The sequence below is a fragment of the Zingiber officinale genome, chromosome 5B (genome assembly GCF_018446385.1).
Source record: "Zingiber officinale cultivar Zhangliang chromosome 5B, Zo_v1.1, whole genome shotgun sequence".
NCBI classification, from domain to species: domain Eukaryota; kingdom Viridiplantae; phylum Streptophyta; class Magnoliopsida; order Zingiberales; family Zingiberaceae; genus Zingiber; species Zingiber officinale.
The window spans coordinates 65,606,500-65,614,057 of NC_055995.1; positions in this window are offsets into that span (position 1 = coordinate 65,606,500).

Below are 7,558 nucleotides of genomic sequence, written 5' to 3' on the forward strand. Positions count from 1 at the left end.
AGAGGTGTTTGTTGAAACAACCACATCTTGGGCAGACGGTAAAGCAAAACTAATCGATGATTGGTAAGGCAACTTTGGCATAGTAGTAGTGGTCTTTGTATGGGGAGATGAAAAAAAAGGTTGACTCTAGGAAGCTTCCTAGTTGAGAAAGGGCCTCCTGTGTTGGGTTGGCTCCTGGGGTTGGATTGACAGAGAGACGAGTAGATAAGGTTCGTTCGAAAGATTATGCCTCCTCTTGGATGGGCTCTTCTTAGGTTGACGACGGAGGCAAAGAGGGTGTTTCCAAGGAGGAGGCTCATCTCTTAGGAGATGGAGAAAGGGTAAGTTTGTACCCATTATATTTTTTTTCTTTGGGGAGCCATCTTTCTCTAAAGGAAAATCTTCAAGTATTGGAAGCGAATTAGGAGGTAGCTCTTCAGAAGCAGCGGCTGCGTTGGACTCAGCTGCATGACTTTCAGAGGACCCACCGAAAAGGGGCGGCCAGGGGCAGACCTCGTTCAGCCAATAGTTCTTGCTCCTTGGTGTGGAGGTCTGCCATGGATATGTCAATTTCTTCATCAACCAGGGACTTCAAATAGCATCCACTACACAAAATAAAAAACAACTCAGTTAGCAATAACGTAAGAATTAAATGACTAAAAGTTACTAAAAGAACCAGATAGCTTCTTTTGAATAGGGCTTAAACCAAATAGATACAGAAAGCTTTCCTATAGCCACTGATGAATTTTAAAATGTAAGTCGCTAAATCTAGGGAGAGAGGAGACAAAGGTTGAAAACTTATTAAACTTTCGAAGGCCAGGGAGAGGAGCAAAGGAGTAGGAAGGACGCCAAATAAATGGAACAACATGAACATCCCACACATATACCAAAAGGCATTCAGGATGAACTATTGCAAAGGGATTTGGAAGTATTGGCTCACTTGTAATAGAAAGGGATAGATATGGAAATGTAAACCAACTGCTAGTTGGTCAAAAAAGAAAGTGATGTGGTTAGGAAGAGGACGATGAGGGCGAGCATCCTAAGAGGGGAGGACGATAGTATAACCTTTAGAGTGCGTTTGGTTGGAGGTTATCCTTGATAATCTTGGTTATCCATCCAAGGTTATCAATAAAATCCCTGTTTGGTTTAGGTAATCGATGATTCCCGAGTAATGTTTCATGCCCGACATGTCAGCTAAAAGGGCATGCAACCCAGAATCGGAAAATTGAGATTTTTCTTGATTCCGGGGTTAACGAAATTTTTTTACCCAAAATACCCTCGAATATTAGAAAAATATGATAAAAAAGGAAAATGTAAAGGAAAAATTAAAAATATAAAAAATAAAATAAAAAACTTTTAAAAAAAGGGGCAAAAGATGTAAAAAAATACAAAACGAAAAAAACATTAAAAAAAAAAGAAAAACATAAAAAAATTTAAAAAATAATAAAACTTTGGGAAACCAATTTAAAATAAAAAATAAAAAAACGTTAAAATAGAAAAATATAAAAAACGTAAAAAATTTAAAAAAACTTAAAAACATAAAAAATATATAAAAATAAAAAAGGAAAAAAGGAAAAAAATAAAAAAAATTTAAAAATAAAAAAATAAAAAATAAGAAAACATATAAAAATAAAGAAAAATGTGTAAAAGAAAAAAATAAAAAAACGTAGAGTGTAAATAATAATAATAATATATGGTTGGTTGTGTAACTAAGGGTAATATAATAAAGTATTAAACTAAGTTATTCATTAAAACTTTCAAACAAACAAGTTTTTGTTGCATTACCTAGGTTGAACCAAACAATATTTGGTTATATTTTATTCCCCATAACTATGGTTATATGATTATTTGGTAATCACATAACTAAGGTTATACATGATAACTTGAACCAAACACTCCCTTAGGGATTTAATACCAACATTGGATGTAAGCTCTATCAGAATTATCAAAAGTTGAACAGGTAAAGGTATACCAAAGGGTAAATGATTCTTGAGTCATGATAAAAGCTGACAAGGGGCGAACAACTTACTAGATCTCTTAAGGCTCGAGAGAAGAAAAGATTGGGGAGGAAGGTTCACCAAAAAAAAATCGAAGAAGAGGAAGTCCGAAGTACTGAGAGTATCGACTACTTAGGGTTTTTATAAAGACCAATTTAATTGCAGCCGTTTGATCAAAACGACATGCTCCTGGAGAACCTTTGATCTATAGGGAAAGGCATGCCATTGAGTCGTACAAAGTAGTGTGTGTTAGAGGCCGCTTCGGAAAACAAAAAGGTGAGTCACATGACATCAATCTACGGACATTTATGATGAAGGTGACAACCACGTTATTCTTCTGACCATGAACTTCTTTGTGCATCCTTGATAATCTCTCCTAAAATGACTGGATGTAGACAAGCAATTTTTAAAAAAATCGCTAACTCTGCAAGGCGCAAAAAGGAGCACGAATAGTTGAATGGCTATAGTGGAAAGGGCGAGCAGGCGAAAGTAGGACTTGGGTCCAGGCAGTTGGCTATACTGTTGGATCGAAAAGAATTTAGATATCTCCACAGTTGCATGATATTGCCCACTTTGGGCCTAAGCCAACAATCCCCCCTCAAACAAAGGACCACATGCTTCCCACGCCCGATCATCGACTCACCAGGTCTTCCTTGCCTAATCACAACTATGACTTTCTGCCTGGTGTCTGGTCCTCGTGATCCAAACATAGGAGCCCCCACTTCCTTTGTTCGAGGTCAATATTGTACCCACATGACTCAATTAGACCATAGCTCCTGTGCACAGTCGGCGGTTAAACCTTCTGACAGTCCGGGCTCTGATACCAATTGTTGGATCGAAAAGAATTTAGATATCTCCACAATTGCATGGTATTGTCCACTTTGGGCCTGAGCTCTCATGGTTTTGCTCTTGGGCTCTACCCAAAAGGTCTCATGCCAATGGAGATATCTTTCTCTTATAAACCCATGATCTTTCCCATGTGTTTTCAATGTGGGACTATGTTTGCAACCTTGCAACCCCAACATATACCTCCTTTGACTAGACTTGAAGGGGAGGCTACTGATATGGGTTATGATAAGTGGACCTAGAGGATGACGTGGAAACTATAGTCAAGGTGACGGGCAGTCAAAGTCTAGATGATATGACAGTCACATTCGAGAAAAGATAGCATTCCCTCATCTGGCTTTGATTAACTGCCCAATGATAAAGTTCTTTAATTCAACCAGATTGAGTTATAATCCGGTTGGGGGGAGACGATCAATCCTTAAGTTGAGCGAATTGGGAAGTTGGATGTTTTAAGGACGGCCAGATCTTAAGGCGGCCAAGATTGCTGGTCATAATGAATGACTCCCTCCACAACAAACCAACCGCGGGGGACAATATGCATGTGTACCGGTCTGGTCACAAGGTCGGACAAGTTTATATACCCTAGTTGTACGAAAATTTGACAAGGAAAAATACAGCCTAGCCTAATATATTGGCTAAATCTCTTAGAACGAAGCAGGGTTTCTCTGGGTAACCTATTACATGCTCGGTCGGGTAAAAGGACGACCGAGCCTACAACACTTATCCTCATATTATCGCTCGAATGACATTCTAGCAAAGCATAGATTACCAAAGGTATTTTCAGGAAGCCTAAGGCGCTATATTATCTCTCGAGCAAATTTTCAACATGACTAAGGCATTATGTCATTCTCCAAATGAATGTTTCAAGGTTGCGCAGAATATCACAGAACATCTTAATGACCAAGGTAGACATAAAGGTGGATGCCCTTAATGGCCAATCAAGATATATGCGGTATAATACATGATAGAGTAGATTATGCAGAATGTAACCGAACAACTCACTAGAAGCGGCTGACTTAAGACTGACCGAAATATACTCAGCGGACAACATCATAATAAGGCAGTCGGCTTAAGAATCGACCGAGACATATTTGGTAAACAACATCCCAATAACCTGTCATAATAACAACTATGTGTAAGAGAATATTCTTCTGGAACTTTCTTCAAGGACCATCTTGTCCCCCGTCAGCCGACCACTTATAACAGCATATCTCTTCATTAACCTCAGCGATAACAGAGACTGTAAACGATAAAAGAAGTATACATCTAGGTAAATAGAAGATTCCTTGGACGACTACGGTGTATTGCCTAGGTTGTACCCTCTTCTTTATCTAACAATCTCTGACATATTTTGTCACCTCATGATTACGGAGTTTTACCTAGGTTGTATCCTCTTCTTTATCTAATAACCTCTGACAGATTTTGTCACCTCATGATTGCGGAAGTTATGTGAGGTGATATATAAAAGGGGAGTCCTCTCTGTGACGAATGTACGCTGATCCGGCGGTAACGACGGGGGACCCCATTTGAGGGAAGTCAATGCCACGTGGAGGTCAAAATTCAAACGGCCGATCGGAGAAGGGGATGCCGATCGGAGAAGAGGAGGCCGACCAGACGAGCGGGATCCTAGCGGAAGCAATGAAACCCCGGCGGGGAGCCAGGGTTCCGAGGCTCATGTTGAACAGGGTCGTACGGTCGCTCGGCCGAAGGTATAGCGTAGCAATACTGCTAACAGTCTCCACAGAGCACAAGACCCGGGAACCTCCCGAGCGGACCAGCACATAAGACCGGCCGGACGTGAGGGGATTGCCGACCGGACGGGCACTCGGCATGGAGTAAGAAGAGACAAAAGGTCAAGGGAACATCTTCTGACAGCGGGTATGTTCAACGACCAGGCCATACGCAGGATCTTACGATAGAGGGTTCCACTGTCCTATCAGAGATGTGCTCGGACTGTAGCAGTATGGTGTAAGGTAAACTCTTCTAACAAGCCCATACTGAGGTATGGTTAGAGGACAGATATTCACCTCGATATGTGTGTGTGAGCCTCTTCACAACTCTATATAAGGGGCCTCACACATCGCCTGAGGTACGCAATCCTTCATTTTGGAAGCCACTTCCTTCGTTTCCTTTTGCCTGACTTGAGCATCGGAGGGTCGTCGCCGGGAACCCCTTCCCGGCCCGACTTCTTTGCAGGTTCGCCGGAGCTCCACACAGTCATTCAGAGAGTCATATCATCGGTCTAGAGAGCGCCACGTGCCTAGTGTCCATCGATTCAACGTTCGAACAGGATCAATTTGGTGCCATCTGTGGGAACGCTCCTGCATCCGATCGGAAGCGATGGACAAGGGTCGTCGCCGGGAACCCCTTCCCGGCCTGACTTCTTTGCAGGTTCGCCGGAGCTCCACACAGTCATTCAGAGAGCCATATCATCGGTCTGTAGAGCGCTACGTGCCTAGTGTCCATCGATTCAACGTTCGGACATGATCAATTTGACGCCGTCTGTGGGAACGCTCCTGCATCCGATTGGAAGCGATGGACGAAGCTGGACGACCGCACTCGGTGATGCTCTCCACAGAGGAGCTCGACGCTCTGATCGAGACAAGAGTAGCCAAGCTTGTGGAACAACAGAGACAGAAGTCGCAAGCCGAGCGGTTTGAGCAACAAGCGACATCAGTGTCAGGAGGCCGAGCGGAAGCGCCACATGCCACGGTTCCATTTCATCGGGCCCTATTCTGTACGCCTCCTGAAGCCGCAGCAGTTAATCATGATCGGGGATCTTCATCCGACGAGGCGTTCGTACAAAACAACAGAATAGGCAAGGCCCCCCGAACGGACGTTTCTCCCGAGTGGATCAATCGGTAATTTTCAGAGGCCATCCTATGGGACCCTCTGCCAAAGCATTATGTTCCACCAACGATCGGAGAGTACAACGGAACCATCGATCCGGACGACCATCTGGGTAAGTTCGACAACACTGCTACCCTACACCAATACACAGATGGAGTAGAGTGCCGGGTATTCCATACCACTCTCTCGTGATCGGCGCAACGATGGTTTCGGAGGCTGCCGGACGAATCCATCACAAGTTTTAAGGACTTCCGCATGGCCTTCCTCCACCATTTTGCAAGTAGTCGGCGTTATCAGAAGACTAGCGTGAGCCTATTTGCCATCAAGCAAGAACCCAGAGAGCCGCTCAGAGCTTATATCCAACGGTTCAACCGGGTGGCCATGGATATTCCAACGGCCACCTCAGAAACGATGATGAACGCGTTTACACAGGGCCTCATGGACGGTGACTTCTTCCGTTCACTTATTCGAAAGCCGCCCTGAGACTACGATCATATATCACACCGGGCTAATGAATATATCAATGTGGAGGAAGCCCAGGCGGAAGACGCACACTGCTCATCAGCCGCCCAGAGGACCGCGAGTTGAAGTAGTCCGCCCCCAGCAACATGCAAGATCCCACGCCATTCAAGAAGTATCTGCCGAGCGGCCCAAACCTAAAAAGAAGGTATGGACCCCAATGTTTTGTTCATTCCATCGGACAAACACGCATAATACAAGAGATTACAGGAGCCTTCCCCTGATCGCCCACCCCGTGCCCCGGGGTGGCCACCGTTGATCACCATCATCCGATAGGAGACAACGACATCATGAAGCCGATCGGCGGATACCCGACAAGCGACAGCATCAGTCTCCCGAACGGCATTACCCTCAAAGGCACGAGGACAATCCCCGGGTGTCTAGGGAGCGGCCTAGGCCGTCCGCTCGGGAAGAAGAAAACAGAAGTAACACTTCCCGAGGTGAAATCAACATCATTGCTGGCGGGCTGACCGGAGGCGACTCCAAAAGAGCAAGGAAGGCGAGCGTCAGGCAGCTTCAGATCCATGCGGTCGGCTGCAGCTAAGAACGGGCGAGTGGTCCCGAAATCAGTTTCGGGCCCAGGGACTTGGAAGGAGTCGAAGTGCCACATGACGACACTCTCCTCATCAAAGCGGTAATAGCTAACTATACTATTCACCACATTTTCATCGATACAGGAAGCTCGGTCAATATTATATTCAAAAAGGCCTTCGACCAATTGCAAATTGATCGAGCCGAGCTACTGCCCATGACAACCCCCCTCTACGGGTTTACGGGCAATGAAGTTCTGCCGGTCGGACAGGTTCGACTGGCTATTTCGCTGGGAGAGGAGCCGCTCAGAAGGACGAGGACTGCCAACTTCATCGTGGTCAACTCTCCTTCAGCATACAATGTCATCTTAGGGCGACCGGTGCTCAGCGAGTTCCGAGCGGCCGTCTCCACCTTCCACCAGAAAATCAAGTTCTCGGTGGAGGATAAATTAGGAGAAGTAAGAGGAGACCAGCTGGCGGCTCGGCGATGCTACGTCGAGATGGTCCGAGCAGAAGCTAACTCCGCTCGGAAAACACCACGGATCGAGGTGAACGCCATAACCGAAAAACCACCCTCTTTGGTTTATGAAGAAAAAGAGGAAGTGCAGATTCACTCGACACGACCGGAAGCAACCACCTTCATCACGACCGATCTGGAGGCAAGCCAGAAAAAGGAAGTGATCAAATGTCTCCTGAAAAACTGCAATGTCTTCGTTTGGTCGACGCATGAGCTGCCCGGAATTTCGCCAAGTATAGCGTACCATGAGCTCCACGTCCGACCGGACGCTCGGCCGGTGAAGCAAAGGAAGAGGGACTTTAGCGCTAAACAAAATGTCA